This window comes from Phyllobates terribilis, unplaced genomic scaffold (genome assembly GCF_046119375.1).
Source record: "Phyllobates terribilis strain yellow unplaced genomic scaffold, ASM4611937v1 Scaffold_5__5_contigs__length_657084704, whole genome shotgun sequence".
NCBI classification, from domain to species: Eukaryota; Metazoa; Chordata; class Amphibia; order Anura; family Dendrobatidae; genus Phyllobates; species Phyllobates terribilis.
Genome location: NW_027362765.1, coordinates 78666003 through 78686108, shown reverse-complemented (window position 1 = coordinate 78686108; position 20106 = coordinate 78666003). Strand labels below are relative to the sequence as shown.

The following is a 20106-nucleotide window of genomic DNA, read 5'->3' as shown; positions in this document are numbered from 1 at the left end:
ATTTTACCTCAGGCGCGCAGAGAGAGACCGGGCCGCCTTCACTTTACCTCAGGCGCGCAGAGAGAGACCGGGCCGCCTTCACTTTACCTCAGGCGCGCAGAGAGAGACCGGGCCGCCTTCACTTTACCTCAGGCGCGCAGAGAGAGACCGGGCCGCCTTCACTTTACCTCAGGCGCGCAGAGAGAGACCGGGCCGCCTTCACTTTACCTCAGGCGCGCAGAGAGAGACCGGGCCGCCTTCACTTTACCTCAGGCGCGCAGAGAGAGACCGGGCCGCCTTCACTTTACCTCAGGCGCGCAGAGAGAGACCGGGCCGCCTTCACTTTACCTCAGGCGCGCAGAGAGAGACCGGGCCGCCTTCACTTTACCTCAGGCGCGCAGAGAGAGACCGGGCCGCCTTCACTTTACCTCAGGCGCGCAGAGAGAGACCGGGCCGCCTTCACTTTACCTCAGGCGCGCAGAGAGAGACCGGGCCGCCTTCACTTTACCTCAGGCGCGCAGAGAGAGACCGGGCCGCCTTCACTTTACCTCAGGCGCGCAGAGAGACCGGGCCGCCTTCACTTTACCTCAGGCGCGCAGAGAGAGACCGGGCCGCCTTCACTTTACCTCAGGCGCGCAGAGAGAGACCGGGCCGCCTTCACTTTACCTCAGGCGCGCAGAGAGAGACCGGGCCGCCTTCACTTTACCTCAGGCGCGCAGAGAGAGACAGGGCCGCCTTCACTTTACCTCAGGCGCGCAGAGAGTGACCGGGCCGCCTTCACTTTACCTCAGGCGCGCAGAGAGAGACCGGGCCGCCTTCACTTTACCTCAGGCGCGCAGAGAGAGACCGGGCCACCTCAATTTTACCTGAGGCGCGCAGAGAGAGACTCGTCCGCCTTCATTTCACTTCAGGCGCGCAGAGAGAGACCGGTCCGCCTTCATTTTACCTGAGGCGCGCAGAGAGAGACTGGGCCACCTCCATTTTACCTGAGGCGCACAGAGAGAGACCGGGCTGCCTCCATTTTACCTCAGGAGCGCAGAGAGAGACCGGGCCACCTCCATTTTACCTCAGGCGCGCAGAGAGAGACCGGGCCACCTTCATTTTACCTCAGGCGCGCAGAGAGAGACAGGGCCGCCTCCATTTTACCTGAGGCTTAGGAGTGATTGCACAGACACTGCTAGTCAGCCTATACAATGATTGTGATTAATATAACGTTGACTTGAGCACCTTGACGTTCCAGTAATTGATTACTGGATCCTGTTGTAACAGTCATGAGCAGAGATGACTCCAATCTTGGCTGTATCACCCCAGATGCAGCAAACCACACACCGCACAGTGGCGCCACCTGTAGATCTGCCGCACTCAGCGCGGGATAATCAGAGACTGTAGGGGAAGGAGGGGGGCCGTACTGCTTGGGTTGGGGGAGGTGCTCTGTGGGGGCATCATACTGTGTGAGGGGCACGAAGGAATATTGTACTGAGGGGGCAACATGTGTCCTGTGCTTCAAAGTACAGTGAATAAATATAAACAAAAATAAAAAGTTTTGACTATTACACTGCAGAGATACAAATGCACCTAAACAGCCTAAGCAGTGAAGGGGTTAATGTCCCCTGCGCCCAGTAATGGGGAATCTGCACATACCTCCACCTGCAGAGCCGCACAGGAGATATACAGTCTGAATGGAGCTGCTCCTGTAAATGATGACGTCACAGGAAAGGGCGCGCTCACAGCAGTGCACGTGTGTGATGGGTAACCAGGAATAAACTGCTGCAAGACGTGTAACGTACAGGACCTGTGATGAGGTCACAGGAGGGGAGGAGTCAGGGGGTCACATGATCAGGTGACTGTATGCAGGACTCTGCTGGAGGAGCTGATGGTTATGTGTAGGATCATGATGGATTTACAGTGTGGTTGTAACAGAGCTGTGTGTGCTGAGCCGAGCCGAGCCCTGTGTGTGTGCGCGGAGCCGAGCCCTGTGTGTGCTGAGCCGAGCCGAGCCCTGTGTGTGTGCTGTGCTGAGCCGAGCCCTGTGTGTGTGCTGAGCCGAGCCGAGCCCTGTGTGTGTGCCGAGCCGAGCCCTGTGTGTGTGCGCGGAGCCGAGCCGAGCCCTGTGTGTGTGCGCGGAGCCGAGCCCTGTGTGTGCTGAGCCGAGCCGAGCCCTGTGTGTGTGCGCGGAGCCGAGCCCTGTGTGTGTGCGGAGCCGAGCCCTGTGTGTGCCGAGCCGAGCCCTGTGTGTGCTGAGCCGAGCCGAGCCCTGTGTGTGCTGTGCTGAGCCGAGCCGAGCCCTGTGTGTGTGCTGAGCCGAGCCCTGTGTGTGTGCTGAGCCGAGCCCTGTGTGTGTGCTGAGCCGAGCCGAGCCCTGTGTGTGCTGAGCCGAGCCGAGCCCTGTGTGTGTGCGCGCCGAGCCGAGCCCTGTGTGTGCTGAGCCGAGCCGAGCCAAGCCCTGTGTGTGTGCTGAGCCGAGCCGAGCCCTGTGTGTGTGCGCCGAGCCGAGCCCTGTGTGTGTGCGCCGAGCCGAGCCGAGCCCTGTGTGTGTGCTGAGCCGAGCCGAGCCCTGTGTGTGTGCGCCGAGCCGAGCCCTGTGTGTGTGCGCCGAGCCGAGCCCTGTGTGTGTGCTGAGCCGAGCCCTGTGTGTGTGCTGAGCCGAGCCCTGTGTGTGCTGAGCCGAGCCCTGTGTGTGTGCGCCGAGCCGAGCCCTGTGTGTGTGCGCCGAGCCGAGCCCTGTGTGTGCGCGCGCTGAGCCGAGCCCTGTGTGTGCGCGCGCTGAGCCGAGCCCTGTGTGTGTGCGCCGAGCCGAGCCCTGTGTGTGCGCGCGCTGAGCCGAGCCCTGTGTGTGCGCGCGCTGAGCCGAGCCCTGTGTGTGCGCGCGCTGAGCCGAGCCCTGTGTGTGGGCGCGCGGAGCCGAGCCCTGTGTGTGGGCGCGCGGAGCCGAGCCCTGTGTGTGGGCGCGCGGAGCCGAGCCCTGTGTGTGGGCGCGCGCGGAGCCGAGCCCTGTGTGTGGGCGCGCGCGGAGCCGAGCCCTGTGTGTGGGCGCGCGCGGAGCCGAGCCCTGTGTGTGGGCGCGCGCGGAGCCGAGCCCTGTGTGTGGGCGCGCGCGGAGCCGAGCCCTGTGTGTGGGCGCGCGCGGAGCCGAGCCCTGTGTGTGGGCGCGCGCGGAGCCGAGCCCTGTGTGTGTGTGCGCGCGCGCGCGGAGCCGAGCCCTGTGTGTGTGCATGACGCAAGTGAAGCAATGTGTGCATGACGCAAGTGAAGCCAAACACAAAAATCGGACATGTGAATGAGACCTAATTCTTCTGCTTATATCCCAATATACCCCCACAGATCTTCCCTCGTGGTTGTGGAGAGTTCTTCATGTTTTTCTCCAGCTCCGACGGATTCTTATCCTTTATAGATGTGCAGCAAGGATTCGCCGATATCCTAGAGTCCTAGTGGGATTTTTTTTTAATGATTTATTATTTGAACAGAGTTTTTAAAGGGAACCTGTCACCTGATGAATCCTGCCCAAACCCCATGTAATATGATATAGAGCCTCGGCTGTACAATCTGCTCTAAGTATAGTGGCATGTAAAAGTTTGGACACCCCTGGTCAAAATTACTGTTATTGTGAACGGTTAAGCAAGTTGAAGATGAAATTTATAGTCCAAAAAATTCTGACTGACATACAAGAGCTTGGCTTGAAATCCTTAGAATATAAGATCTCTATACGAAAAAGATCAGAATTTTTTTGACTATAAATTATCTCAAATCTTATGTGGATCCCACCAAGCGGACTTCACGTGTATAAGGAGATTTCTCAATTTCAAGACGATGTTGAATTTCAGCATGAATGGGAGGCTATTCATTTGAGGTGTTCGAGTGATTTAATGAAATTAGTCCTCAAAAGGAATGAAAAAGAACACTAATTCATTAGAAATGAATTAGCACAAGCTGAAACAGAAATCCACTCCTGATTCTCGGACTCGCAGGCATCAACATTTTTTTCTAAACTAAATAAGAAACTTGTTCCAATTCAATCTGAAATCAAATTTATACGTGATAAAAAAAGACTTTGAATCAGGTTGTGTTTTCACTTGGAATAAAAACAAACAAGGAAATAATACAAACAGATTTTCCCAATTCAATAAATCGTCTGTACAGAATGGATGAACAACAGACTCCGATTCTAGCATTGCAGAGGATTCGAATGATAAAATGGATACAAGTTTGAAAGTAGCCCAAGCTTCATCATCTAATGGCTCTTTAGGAAAAAAATCAGAAGGGGCAGAAAGAAATGGAAGCAACAACTTCGGCACAAAGAGGAAACAGGTCTCTTTGAGAACCAAGGATCCCCTAATTCAATTATTAATTTGACAGATCACTGTTTATCTAAAGATCATGTGGCAGTATTAAATACAGGATTAAACTATTGACTGCCAGAGAATTTTGATCCTGTTGAATTTAAAATTGACCTATTCAAGGCAACGAGGAAATTGCATTAGCACAAGGCTTTTGCCCAAAAGAGTCCATCTGAAATCACATCAGTAATTCCTGAAGGAGAGATCCCATGCAGTCCACAAATATTGGGTTTTACCGTGGTTAATCCGGACGACTGATTGGTACAAGAGGATGCCACCTTATTATATTCTTTACACTCTACACATGACTTTCGTGCAGTATCCCAGACTGAACTAGCCTCTTTGCACGATAATGATTTTTCTCCCTTTACAGGTCGTTTGCCATCTTCTTACATGCAGCCGATTTCTCCTGGAAATATGGTGGATTGTTTCCAAAGCCGCGTCATCAGGGAGGTTGAATCATTAATATATAAATCAGTATCTCCTAATTTAACGTCTAACGAATCCGCAGCACTGAATAAGATTAAATCCTGGCGTGATGTTGTCATCCGTAAGGCGGATAAGAGGGGGCAATCTTGTCCTCCTACACAGGGATGATTACATCGCAGAATCATTCACACAGTTGTCTGACACCACAACATACATTGCATTACCTGGAGACCAAACAACTAAGTATAAAAACATCTTGTGGTCTTTGCTTAGGAGATATGTTGAAAGGAGTGTTTTGTCTAAAAAAAAATGGGCAGAGAAATTGTTTCCAGAATTTCCAGATAAACCTTATTGGTATACTATACCAAAAATTCATGAATCTCCATCAAATCCCCCCTGACGTCCAATTATAGCTGCAACAAGGTTCATCACTGAGCTACTTTCCCAGTATTTAGACTGGATGCTAAAACCGCTGTTAAAAGTGTCCCATCTTTTGTCAAGGACACATGGGATTTTATATTGGCAATAAAGGATTTTGTATGGCAGCCAGATTTCTTTTCAGTTTCTATAGATGTTGTCAGTCTATATACCAGCATTCCTAACCATCTTGGAATTGAAGCTACTAAGCATTTCTTATCACAATCCAACAAAAGTGATGAGTATATAGCTTTTGTTAGTGAAAGTTTAGAATTAATTCTTTCTCACAATAGTTTTCAATTTTTACAAAAATGGTATAAGCAAAGCACCGGCACGGCGATGAGTACACCCGTCGCTTGCGTATATGCAAATCTTTTTTTGGCTTATTTCGAGAGTAAATATATCAGTACAGTTGAGAACCCTTACATTAAATATATTAAATTATTTTTAAGATATATAGATGACATTTTCATTGTATGGGTTGGGACTGCTAAAGATATTCATGATTTTGTTTCTTATTTGATTACCATTAATACATTTAATATGCAGTTTACTTCGGAATTTGGGGGCCATACTCTTAATTTTTTGGATGTGTCTATTTCAATACAAGATGGTGAGATACCTACAACAGTCTATAAAAAGCTGACATCGACTAATTCATTTTTGCATTATTGTAGTGCCCTGTCCACACAAAAGCTGGTTTGCCTTATAGCCAATTTTTCAGGCTCAGAAAAATTTATAATATTGATGACACCTTTTTTGAGCATGCACATGAATTGATATCCTACTTTATAGATAGAGGTTATCCTGAGGCAGCACTTAATACGGCTTTGGAAAAAGCCGCAAAGATTCCCCAGTTGGATTTACTATACAGATCGAAGAATAGACAAACCCACAAACAAAATAGATTTGTGTTTGATTTCAAACATGGCCCTTTAGATGCCATCATAAGGAAAGTCATAAATAACAACTGGCACCTTACTGAGAGTGCCAAAGACCTTGCAATGACTGCTGGTCACAAACCTATTATATCTTATAAAAGGTGTCATAACAATAGGTGTCATGTATACTGTACACCTATTGGTAATTTTAAATGCGGCACTTGTTCTCTCTGTGACCGACATCTTAGATAATCCTCTAAGAATGGGGTCTATTACACATAGGGATAAAAATTGTATTCCTTTTAGATCAATGTAAATACTTTTATACCCAAAAATTACAAAAGTATTCTTGGAGTGATACCTTTATTGGCTAACCAGAAAAAGATATATGTGCAAGCTTTCAAAGCACAGAGGCTCCTTCTTCAGGCAATATTACAAATGAATTCACAAGACAAGGGGCACAACATTTAAGAGATGTTACAGTCCAACATTTGTTCATGAGGAGGAGGGGGTGATGCCTCCTAATAAGTCCAAGAGATGTCTGTGGGAATGCTTAATTATTTGGAGACCATCTGGTGGAGGTGTGCATTGACTCCATGTAGTGAGTCAAAAACGCAGGTGTTAGATTGAGTCCTGTTGTCAGTGAATTGAAGATCTTTATCAGTTTGAATTCCCAGATTCTTCTCTCCCTGTCGTCTTTGAAGTGACCTTTTAGTACTAAAACTTTTAGGTCTTTCATACAGTGTCCTTGACTAGAGAAATATTTTCCCACAGGCGTGTCCAGTTCATTCTTAATTGTGTGTCTGTGTAAATTCATCCTCGTTTGCAGCCTTTGCATAGTTTCTCCAATATAAACTCCTTTTGGGCACCTTGTACATTGTATCATGTACACCACATTGGAGGATGTACATGAAAAGACATCCATGATTTTGTAGACCTGATTTGTGTTTGGTATATGGATCTTGCCTTGAATGGTGATGAGTGCTATAAACCCAAGAAGAACGTAGATACTGTTCACAATAGGTAAGACTCCTGGTTAGGTGAAGGGTTTAATGCAGACTGACACCTGGAATGAGAATGTGTCCTGTTTAATGTTCCCGAGCAGGCCAAGGCTGCGTTGCATAGAAGGTACGTCAGAACCCAGATCAAGATTCTTTAAGCTCGTTGTACTGTCCTCAGATGGAAATGCCTTCATTACCTCCTGGATGCTGGAGATGGTCTTGTGAGGTCTGAGGTTTGCTGCTAACAACAATTCCTGTGCTTCAGAGAGCGGATCAATTGTCTCTTTACTTGTGAGTAGAGATTTAAGCACATCATCTATATAGAAGTTCTCCACAGATGGAGGAGCATCAGATTCATACTCTCTCACCTTCCTGGGCTGTCTGTCTCGGTCCACAGATTGCTGCAGCAGGTGAGGGGCTGTTGCCGAAGACATGTACCTTTGTCCGGTAGTCTATAACCTCGTTGTGGACGTCATTGTCCTTGTGTCCAATAGTTTGAGATAGTTTCCACTGTCTTCTCTAGCAGGTAGCAGCCGGTTGTCTTCACTTGAAGAATTGAACGCCGTTGACCCGAGGTTATCATCACAGGACGGGAACGTGTTTATGTTGTTACGGTTTTATAGCTGCCACTTACAGTTACTCGGCTTCTCTTTCACCCAGTAATGATGTGGGCATGATAGAGAGTGAGTATTGCAACCATTTGGTGAGACATGAGTCTTAAATGAGAAGATCCTTGCAGGTCTCCTTTCCATGCAGACATCACCTATGATAACCCAGCCTAGATCAAAGCGTTGAGCAAATGGAGCATCATATGGCCCGTTGATTTGCCGACGTACCTTGTGTAGCCGCAGAATGTCTCTGCCAAGGAGAATCAAGATATTCACACTGTTGTCAAGAGCTGGAATCTTGTTGGCTATAGTCTTTAAATGGGGGTGATGAAGAGCAGCCTCTGGAGTTGGGATCTCCTCTCTGTTGGATGGTATCTGGTTGCACTCGACTAAAGGGGTAGGGGTATCTTTACATTGTTCTCGAGAGAAGATACTATGAGTCCATTGACTCTTCTCCCAGAGACCTCTGTAACACCACTACAGGCGCCCAGAGTGTAGGGGTGAGAGTTTCCCTTTAAGTCAAATAGATCAAAGAGTTCTGACCTTGCAAGGGATCGGTTGCCCTGATCGTCCAGAACGGTGTACGGTTTTCTCTGGATGGTCCTTAGGATGCACTTTCACCAGACATATCTTCGCACAGGACTTGTCACACAAGTCTTCTGCACAGACTTCTGTACATGAAGAAGATATTGTGGTAGGACTTGCTGCTTGCTCTTCAATTTCCCCGCCATGCATTGTGGTGGGAGAATTCGGAAGCGGTGCAGAGTCAGGTTGGAAAGGATGGAGTGCTTGTACGTGGTCCTCACTGTCGCACTCAGAACACTTAATAGAAATTTTACAGTCTTTAGCAAAGTGTTCAGTAGACGCACAACATCTGTAACATACCCCAAACTTCTTTAGAAGCTCCTTGCGTTCCTGGAGGGGTTTCTTTCTGAATCCGATGCACTTCTTTAGCGGATGTAGCATCTTATGAATGGGACATATTCGATTAGGATTTTCAACCTTTTCACATACCTCGCTCTTGTCTGGAGCTGGTGAAGGTGTGGGAAGAACATCAGTCTTTTTTACTGACACTGGACTGCTGCTTGCATGTGGACATTCATACTTGGGAGGGGATGAACCAGAGCCGCTGGGTTCGCCATGGAATAAGCTTGGGTCAGTCTTAGACTCTGCAATATTTTTGATAAACTTACAGAAGTAAGAAAATGGAGGAAAGGAGACTTGGTTTTCCCTTTTGTATTTTGTTCCAAGCATGACCCACCTATCTTGGATATTGAATGGTAGCTTAGAAACTATTGGGATTACCCCACGAGCAGAGGCCAGGCAGGTGCGGGTCTGCTTTGGCCAGATGAAGCTCTAACAGGAGGTCACTGAGCTCTTGTAATTTTAGACTGTCCTTACTGGATATTTTTGCAAAGTCATCTAGAGGCTTGAACAGGGCATTTTCTATGGCCTCAGGACTACCATAGCGTCGTTCTAGTCTCTCCCATGCAGCAGTGAGACCAGCCATTGGATTACCGATGTGGACAGATTTAGGTCTCTTGACCCGTTCTGTGGATTGTGGCCCAAGCCACCTGATCAGCAGGTCTAACTCTTCAGCAGTGGTGATGCCGAGGTCGCTAATTGCTGTTTTAAAGGTGCATTTCCAACCCCTGTAGTTTTCAAGTTGATCATCAAACTTAGTAAGACCTCACGGTGAATCATGTATCTTGCAAAGGCAGACATGTCGGTATTCTCTGAGTTTGGAAAGCCAGTTGCTGGCTGGGTAGCATTGTTCATACAGTTTGTGGTGTTTTGACCTGGGAGTGCAGGAAAGTATGGTGCAGCGTAGGCATTCAGTTCAGTAACTTGCTTAATGTACTTAGTTTTTGCCACACATGGAGCTGGAACTGTGTGGCTGACCGGAATGTGATGACTTGCCTGCATATTGGCCTGCATGTGTGCTTCTGTGTATAGGTTTTAGTGAGGTGCAGGGGCCTGGTACATTCCGGTGCACGGAGGATCAGGATGAAGGGTTGGCAACATATTGCACTGACCTTGAATGCAGGATGCTGATAAATGCTCTGCGCCCTGTTGCCCTAGAGGAACGTCTGTGGCATCAGGAATGATTGCTGGAATCAGGGGTGCACTATTTTGGCTTTGTACATAGTCTCTTGTACGCTAAAGGGGGTCTTCAGTATCAAGCTCAATTAAACTGATGCTGTCTCTTTGGCTCCTACTGCTTATTCCAGGACCTTTAACCTTGCCATGGCTGTGGCGTGTTCACATTCCTTTTCTAGGGCCTCTATTTCTGCCTTTTTACATGATGCGCTGGCTTCCATTTCTGCCGTCTTGCGTGCTGCTCCGGCTGCTTTCACTTCCATTTCCGCTTTTTGGTGTGCTGCACTGGTTTCCATTTCTGCCTTTATTTCCGCCTTTCTGCGCACTGCTTTGGCTGCCTCTACCTCCATCTCAGTTTTCTTTTGAGAAAAGGCAGCTTGTACCTCAGTGGCCTCAGTTTCTGCACGTGCGCTTATAAAGCTGTTCGCTGAGGGTTGAAGATTTTGAAGAGTGTGACTTAGATGATCGCTTTGACTGCCTGGCTGAGCCAGAAATGCCAGATGACATCTCGGCCATTAGTGCAATTCTTTCCTCTGTCTTGGCTTTAATAAAACGTACCATGCATTCTCTCTGAGTTAAGTTGTTGGAAAGCTTTCGGCTCTTTACAAGAAACAGCAGGGTTAAGTTTTTGTAAAATGGTGACATATTCATCTGTTGTTTCTATATACAGTTGATATCTGAACACAGTTGTGCAAGGGCTCCCTCTGGTGGTAGCTTGAGAGAAGCCATCTTAATTTACAGGGAGAAGGAGCACTGGGTGACTGGGTGATCTCTTATATGCTGAGAGCAGATACTCTGCTGAATGTTCTGTAGCTTTATAGAAGCTGTGGCAGGCTTTACAGATGAATCTGGAAAGTTTATTTTTACTATTCTGTCCCCACGGCTGTGCTGTAAATATATGGCTCCGTGAGACGCTGTCTCTTCAACCTGTACTTACAATGGCGATGGTAACAGCTTAACTCAGCTGCAGGCACACACACGTGAAGAATCCAGAAGAATGTTTATTTTTCTTGCATGAATCTTGTGAGAATGCATACATAGCAGCAGGTAAAAAGAAACTTTTCTTAGACAGGCTGTGAAACACATGAGCTTCTGATGGTGCCAAGATAGTGAATGAGGAAAGACAGGGAAAAAGAAGGGAGGGGTTAGCTACAACACAGTCACATGAGAGGGAGACATGGAGAGAGAAGGGACAAACTTAAGGAAGGCGAACCTTACAGCAATTCAATAACCCGCAATAAATGGAAACTGCAAGAAGTCCAAACATAGTCCATAAATTTCCCATTCAAGGGACATAACATTCAGTTTGTTAAAAGGAAGGTGCCATCGAAACAAAACTTTTCAACAATTAAAAATCTGTAAAATATTAATGTTTTGATTTTTTTTTAAATATCATTTGTTTTTAATGAAGTAAAATATGAAAAATAATTGTAAAAAGTTTAGTATTTTAAACACTAGGGGGAGCAGCTGCTGAAATTTACCATGAAAACCTAGTATACAACTAGCTCACATTACGACTGCAGTAAATGTTGGCCGAATCTGCTCACATGTGTGTGATGTCACTCCTCTCCTCCCCTTCTGGGTGTTTGCAAAAAGATAAGAAAGAATGAAGTGTAGGATCACAGTGTAGAGCCATTTTATTGGTGACTCCAAAGTGATACTGACAAGTACAGTGTCACCGAGGACGGCCGGCAGCACCGATTCTGTTACAGCAAGCCGCACTATCATAAACTGGGGTTAGATACATGGAGTGTAACACACACTGAGATTATTCACAGCACGATACACTACACATATCTAGATACAGGGCTCAGTGTGGTGTATCATATGATGGGATTAGATACACCAGTCTGCGGTGTATCGCGCATGATGGGATATGATACATCGGTTTTGGGTGTATCGCGCATGATGGGATCAGATACACCGGCCTGAGGTGTATCGCGCATGATGGAATTAGATACATCACTCTGGGGAATGTCACGCATGATGGGATCAGATACACTCATCTGGGACATATCACACTTGATGGGATTAGATACGCCGGTCTGGGGCGTATTGCGCATGTTGGGATTAGATACACTGGTCTTGGGCGTATCGTACATTTTGTTGGTTACTGCCAGTGATACTGACAAGTAAACAGTGTCACCAAGGACAGCAGGCAGCTCCGATTCTGTTAGTTGGTGCTGGTCACTGTTTCAAAAGCTGGGGTTAGATACGTGACCCTGCTCCCATAGCAGTGGACAGAGCAGTATCCCGCATTACACCACTGCTCCCATAGAACTGGACAGAGCAGGGTCACGTTTTACACCACTGCTCCCTTAGAAATGTGTAACCCTGCTCGGTCCACTTCTATATGAGCAGTGATGTAATGTGTGACCCCGCTCCGTCCACTATATTACTACTCCCATAGAAGTAGAGCAGGGTCACACATTACACAACTACTCCCATAGAAGTGGACAGAGCGGGGTCACGTTTTACGCCACTGCTCCCTTATAAATGTGTGACCCCGCTCTGTCCACTTATATATGAGCAGTGGTGTAATGTGTGACCCCACTCCGTCCACTTCTATAGGAGCAGTGGTGTAATGTGTGACCGCGCTCCATCCACTTCTATAGGAGCAGTGGTGTAATGTGTGACCTCGCTTCGTCCACTTCTATAGGAGCAGTGGTGTAATGTGTGACCTTGCTCTGTCTACTTCTATAGGAGCAGTGGTGTAACGTGTGACCTCGCTCCGTCTTCTTCTATAGGAGCAGTGGTGTAACGTGTGACCTCGCTCCTTCCACTTCTATATGAGCAGTGGTGTAACGTGTGACCTCGCTCCTTCCACTTCTATAGGAGCAGTGGTGTAATGTGTGACCCCGCTTCGTCCACTTCTATAGGAGCAGTGGTGTAATGTGTGACCCCGCTCCATCCACTTCTATATGAGCAGTGGTGTAATGTGTGACCCCGCTTCGTCCACTTCTATAGGAGCAGTGGTGTAACATGTGACCTCGCTCCGTCTTCTTCTATAGGAGCAGTGGTGTAACATGTGACCTCGCTCCGTCTTCTTCTATAGGAGCAGTGGTGTAATGTGTGACCCCGCTTTGTCCACTTCTATAGGAGCAGTGGTGTAATGTGTGACCCCGCTCCGTCCACTTCTATATGAGCAGTGGTGTAATGTGTGACCCCGCTTCGTCCACTTCTATAGGAGCAGTGGTGTAACATGTGACCTCGCTCCGTCTTCTATAGCAGCAGTGGTGTAACGTGTGACCTCACTCCTTCCATTTCTATAGGAGCAGTGGTGTAATGTATGACCCCACTCCGTCCACTTTTATAGGAGCAGTGGTCTAATGTGTGACCCCGCTCTGTCTATTTCTATGGGAGCAATATTATAGTGGATGGAGCGGGGTCACACATTACACCATTGCTCCCATGGATGGAGCGGGGTCCATTACACCACTGCTCGCATATAAGTGGACAGAGCAGGGTCATACATTACACCTCTGCTCCCTTAGAAATGTGTAACCGTGCTCTGTCCACTAGTATGGGAGCAGTGGTGTGATAGAATATATAAATGTCCAGTAGATATATGATTTCACAAGCCCCCTACATACAATAAACTTGCACTCTTTAATGCCTTTCCTTTGATACTAAAGGGTGATTACCTTAATAAATGAAAAAAACTATGTAGGGTCCCCCTATTATTTGTAACCAGCCAAGGCAAAGCAGACAGCTATGTGCTGATATTATCAGGCTGGGAAGGTCCCTAGTTATTGGACCCTTCTCAGCCTAAAAATACTATCCCACAGCCGCCCCAGGAGTGTCGCATCACATTAGATGCACCAATTCTAGCGCTTTTCCTAGCTCTTTCCAACTGCCCTGGTGCGGTGGCAACAGGGGTAATGGTAGTTGGAGTTCATGACAGCTGAGATGAGATTTGTCAAAAATCACATTCGGCATCAAGCCCTGGGGTAAGTAATGGAGAGGTGTCTATTGGACACCCCCATTACTAACCCAATAATGAAAAAAAGCAGCAGAGGCAGAGAAATAAATAGTATTTAAAAAAACACTCCCCGACACGATCCATGGTTTACCAATTTATTTTTGGGAAAAAAACAACATGCAGGTCTGCCGTAGTCCACGAATGAAAACCTGAAAAACATAAAATGAAATAAATAAAGACAAAGCACTGTCCCTCGGTCAACAATTATTATTATTTTTTTTAAAGTTACCATCCAGGTCTGACGTAGTACATGGCAACGCTCCATAGGCTGTAGCAGCAGCCACTCCAGGACCCGCTGTGCCCCTCGAGATTCGGTGGCGGTGATGAACAGTGATGTCAGTAACAACACAGCTCATCAGAGTCGCCGAGTCCTCTGTAAACGGCCCCATATAGTGCCCCACAGTATAACGGCTCCATATAGTGCCCTACAGTATAATGACCCCATATACAGTGGGTACGGAAAGTATTCAGACCTTTTTAAATGTTTCACTCTTTGTTTCATTGCAGCCATTTGGTAAATTCTAAAAAGTTATTTTTTTTTCTCATTAATGTACACTCTGCTCCCCATCTTGACTGAAAAAAAAACAGAAAAGTATACATTTTTGCAAATTTATTAAAAAAGAAAACTGAAATATCACATGGTCATAAGTATTCAGACCCTTTGCTCAGTATTGAGTAGAATCACCCTTTTGAGCTAGTACAGCCATGAGTCTTCTTGGGAATGATGCAACAAGTTTTCCACACCTGGATTTGGTGATCCTCTGACATTCTTCCTTGCAGATCCTCTCCAGTTCCGTCAGGTTGGATGGTAAACGTTGGTGAACAGCCATTTTCAGGTCTCTCTAGAGATGCTCAATTGGGTTTAGGTCAGGGCTCTGGCTGGGCCAGTCAAGAATGGTCACAGATTTGTTCTGAAGCCACTCCTTTGTTATTTTAGCTGTGTGCTTAGGGTCATTGTCTTGTTGGAAGATGAACCTTCCGCCAAGTCTGAGGTCCAGAGCACTCTGGAAGACGTTTTCATCCATCTTGGTATATATGGCCCCCTCCATCTTGGTATATATGACCCCCTCCCTCTTGGTATATATGGCTCCTACAGTCTGGTATATATGGCCTCATCTTGGTATATGGCCCCTCCATTCCATCCTGGTATATATGGTCACTCCATCCCATCCTGGTGTATATAGCCCCTCATCCCAACCTAGTATATGGTCCCTTGGTCCCTCCATCCCATCCTGGTATATATGGCTACTCCATGCCATCCTGGTATTTATGGCCCCTTAATCCCATCTTGGTATATAGGGCCCCTGGTGTGTATGGCCCCTCCATTCCATCATGGTGTATATGGCACCTCCATCCCATCCTGGTATATATGGTAAATATATGATAAATGCAGAATTGGTGCACGTGTTTCTATTATACTTATTCTGTGATTGCTCTTCACCTGGTTTTGGCTCCCACTCCTGAGAAAAAGTACTGACCAAATACTGATAGTGGGGCTGTGGCCTTACTCTGATTGTTGGTCTCATGCATTGCAATACTCATGTACTGCAGTGCCTGAGACCTGTCAGTGACTCACTGACACAGCCTGTGAGACTCTGCTTATAACTGGAACTCACAGGCCACCGTAGTCATCAGATGACTTCAGGGCACCAAGGCAACGATCGGAAGCTGCAATTACGATTGCGTGAGGTCAATCCTGCCATCTGGTATCTTTTAACGCCCTTTTAACCACTTAAATACTGCTGTCGCAATTGTCAGCGTTATTTAAGAGGTTAATCGGCTCCAAAACTGTCCGTGGCCGATACCGCAGGGTGTCAACTATCATGTACAGCTGTCACCTGCAGGAAATGCTCCCGCGGGGGAGAGGATGTGTGTTATTCAATTATTGTCGACCGCCGTTTTAAAATGGCGATCCAGGATAAGGCCCTTTAACGCATATTGGTGGTCATTAAGGGGGTTAAAGGGCTTGTCCAGTCTAAAACTACAAGTTTGCAGTCACTATATGTAACTGCGGACTTGTGAATCCTCACATTGTGCGCAATGCGCGCTGTGAGGATTCTCCGGTGTCAGCGCCAAGAACAGCAGTCATGTAACCACAAGTATAAAATAATACTCGCTATTGAACCCGTTCTACGCCTGGGTGGCGAGCATTTTTATTGGTATATGGTCTCCCATGCTGGTATGTGCTGCCCCCCTCCTTGTATTTGTGCTGCCCCCATCCTGTCTCCTATCCTGGTATGCATGGCACCTCTCACCCCCTATCCTGGTATGCATGGCACCCCTCACCCCCAATCCTGGTATGCGTGGCACCGCTCACCCCCAATCCTGGTATACATGGCACCCCTCACCCCCAATCTTGGTGTGCGTGGCACCCCTCATCCCCAATCCTGGTATGCGTGGCAACCCTCATCCCTATCCTGGTATGCATGGTACCCCATCCCTCATCCCTATCCTGGTATGTATGGTATCCCTCATTCTGGTATGCATGGTACCCTATCCCTCATCCCTATCCTGGTATGTACGGTATCCCTCATCCTGGTATGCATGGCACTCCATTCCTCATCCCCAATCCCGGTATGCATGGCACCCCTCACCCGCAATCCCGGTATGCATGGCACCCCTCATCCCCAATCCCAGTATGCGTGGCACCCCTCATCCCCAATTCTGGTATGCGTGGCACCCCTCATCCCCAATCCCAGTATGCGTGGCACCCCTCATCCCCAATCCTGGTATGCGTGGCAACCCTCATCCCTATCCTGGTATGCATGGTACCCCATCCCTCATCCCTATCCTGGTATGTATAGTATCCCTCATTCTGGTATGCATGGTACCCTATCCCTCATCCCTATCCTGGTATGTATGGTATCCCTCATCCTGGTATGCATGGCACCCCATCCCTCATCCCCAATCCCGATATGCATGGCACCCCTCACCCGCAATCCCGGTATGCATGGCACCCCTCATCCCGGTATGCATGGCACCCCTCATCCCCAATCCCAGTATGCGTGGCACCCCTCATCCCCAATCCCGGTATGCGTGGCACCCCTCATCCCCAATCCTGGTATGCGTGGCACCCTTCATCCCTTTCCTGGTATGCATGGTACCCCATCCCTCATCCCTGTCCTGGTATGTATGGTATCCCTCAACCTGGTATGAATGGTACCCCATCCCTAATCCCTATCCTGGAGTGCATGGTATTCCTCATCCTGGTATTCATGGCACCCCATCCCTCATCCCCAATCCCGGTATGCGTGGCACCCCTCATCTCCAAACCCGGTATGCGTGGCACCCCTCATCCCCAATCCCGATATGCGTGGCACCCTCATCCCCAATCCAGGTATGCGTGGCACCCCTCATCACCAATCCCGGTATGCGTGGCACCCCTCATCCCCAATCCCGGTATGCGTGGCTCCCCTCATCCCCAATCCCGGTATGCGTGGCTCCCCTCATCCCCAATCCCGGTATGCGTGGCACCCCTCATCCCCAATCCCGGTATGCGTGGCACCCCTCACCCCCAATCCCGGTATGCGTGGCACCCCTCACCCCCAATCCCGGTATGCGTGGCACCCCTCACCCCCAATCCTGGTATGCGTGGCACCCCTCACCCCCAATATGCGTGGCACCCCTCATCCCCAATCCCGGTATGCGTGGCACCCCTCACCAATCCCGGTATGCGTGGCACCCCTCATCCCCAATCCCGGTATGCGTGGCGCCCCTCATCCCCAATCCCGGTATGCGTGGCACCCCTCATCCCCAATCCCAGTATGCGTGGCACCCCATATCCCCAATCCCGGTATGCGTGGCACCCCTCATCCCCAATATGCGTGGCATCCCTCATCCCGATATGCGTGGCATCCCTCATCCCCAATCCCGGTATGCGTGGCTCCCTCATCCCCAATCCCGGTATGCGTGGCACCCCTCATCCCCAATCCCGGTATGCATGGCACCCCTCATCCCCAATATGCGTGGCTCCCTCATCCCCAATCCCGGTATGCGTGGCACCCCTCATCCCCAATCCCGGTATGCGTGACACCCCTCATCCCCAATCCCGGTATGCGTGGCACCCCTCTTACCAATCCCATCCCCGTATGCGTGGCACCCCTCACCCCCAATCCAGGTATGCGTGGTACCCCTCACCCCCCAATCCTGGTATGCGTGGCACCCCTCATCCCCAATCCCGGTATGCGTGACACCCCTCATCCCCAATCCCGGTATGCGTGGCACCCCTCTTACCAATCCCATCCCCGTATGCGTGGCACCCCTCACCCCCAATCCAGGTATGCGTGGTACCCCTCACCCCCCAATCCTGGTATGTGTGGAACTCCTCACTTCACAATCCTGGCATGTGTGGCACCCCTCACCCCCAATCCTGATATACATGGTCCCCTCACCCCCCAATCCTGGTATGTGTGGTATGCCTCACCTCCCAATCCTGGTATGTGTGGTACCCCTCACCCCCTAATCCTGGTATGCGTGGTACCCCTCACCAACCAATCCTGGTATGCGTGGTACCCCTCACCCCCCAATCCTGGTATGTGTGGTACCCCTCACCTCACAATCCTGGTATGTGTGGCACCCCTCATCCCCCAATCCTGGTATGTGTGGTACCCCTCACCTCACAATCCTGGTATGTGTGGCACCCCTCATCCCCCAATCCTGGTATGCATGGTCCCCTCATCCCTTTCACACTGTACACACATACAAAAAAAATAAAGTTATACTCACCTTTCTTCTCTGTACTCCAGCTCTGCTGCATCCTGTTCTGCCGGAGGCAGTGCGGCGCCGGAGCACCGCGCTGTCCGGCGCCATTTTGCTGAAGACACACTGTAAATGTGTCTTCAGTAAAATGGCACAGGATAGCGCTATGTGCACGCGCCGATCCGACGCCTCACGCCTGCCCCGGTCTCCGGCGAAGAGAGGCGAAACGGCAACGCTCCTCCCGGTCAGGTAACTATGCAAGTATGGCGCCAGAGATCGCGGTATGCGTTCAGTGCCTATGCATACCACGATCTCCGGCGCCATACACCTCCTCTTACCTGTAATGGCTGGATGCCTGCTTCTGTCTGGAGCCAGACTGCGCGTCACGCATGCGCAGTCTATCGAGGCTTCAGACAGAGGGACGCATCCCCGGTTATATTATAGATGCATACTCACTCACACAATGTGTCTAGATGGGCACTACCTCGCTCGATGCAAGTGTATTGAGCGAGACCGGAAACAGTCTAGAAGAATGGTTGCCGGGAGTATTCATATTGCATACTTGTGGTCACATGACCGCCATTCTCTGTGCTGACACTGGAGAATCCTTGCAGTGCGCACGATGTGAGGATTCACACAGATTGACTAAAGACTTGTAGTGTTACACAGGACAACCCCTTTAACTGAGATTTGGAAAGAACTCAAAAATCATCTGCTGTCCAATTTATCTCACCCCCTGCAGGGTCAAATTTACTGCTCATGTTCCTCCTTTACCTCCATTTAGGATTAATTGGCAATCATATACTAAATAATTGCAAGTCAAGTTTATGTATGAGATAGCCAAGATGATTGTCTATAAAATGATTGTAGGCTCCCGTTAGAACCTCTAGTTGATGCTGAGATATGCAACGTGAAAGTCAAAAGTTCAAAACATTGTTACCCATTGTCAGTGTATACAACACCATACTTCTCTTATAAAGGACATGGAAGGAGAAAACCCAAAGGCCTATTGGACCTGCACACACAGTCCAATATCTTCCAGGATTAAGCCATACTTAGTCCTACCTCTGGAACCGTGGGAGGTATTAACGCCACACTGTATACACAACGAAAGCTGGATTCCATGATAGCTTGATGGATCACTGACCCCTAGTTCCAGTTTAATATAATGCGATCTAAGAAAGAGATCTGGTGGAGTGAGTACAATCTGTATGTAGGGTGACTGGTCACCAAAATAAGGACTGGCATTACAGACCCCACATTTGTATCCTCCCAGAAGGAATATTTTTATACACCGTGCTTACAAGTGGGTACGCTTAGACATAAGAGGGTTTGCACACTTGCCAGACTAACTCCGGCCACCTTCATAATTCCTCATAGTATAGTAGATATAGGAGCAGGCCAAATAGTAGGCCTCATATAGTAGAAATGGGTGTAGGAAACAAAATATTCATAACACAAATGTGGGACAAGTTAGTGGAGGCCACTGACTACCTGCATGATCAAATTTTCCAGGTCCTTGAGGTTCTTAATGACACTAATTCAATACAGAAACAATTAATCATAGTCACTAACCAACATACTTTAGTGGTAGACTACCTCACAGCAAAAGAACGGGGAATGTGCCAAATAATTGGTTCCACCTGTTGCCATTATATTGACCCTACAGGCAATCTC

The 20106-nt window shown here is 48.5% G+C and overlaps 1 protein-coding gene across 1 annotated transcript in view; it reads right to left on the bottom strand.

The window, feature by feature from the left end:
• The window catches only part of LOC141272091 (uncharacterized), a 35268-nt gene extending 33495 nt beyond the window's left edge, over positions 1–1773 (bottom strand). Inside the window, exon 1 of the mRNA XM_073682398.1 lies at positions 1621–1773. The gene's annotated coding sequence lies outside the window, so the exon portion shown is untranslated. The remainder of the gene's footprint in view (positions 1–1620) is intronic.
• Positions 1774–20106: the final 18333 nt, after the last annotated feature.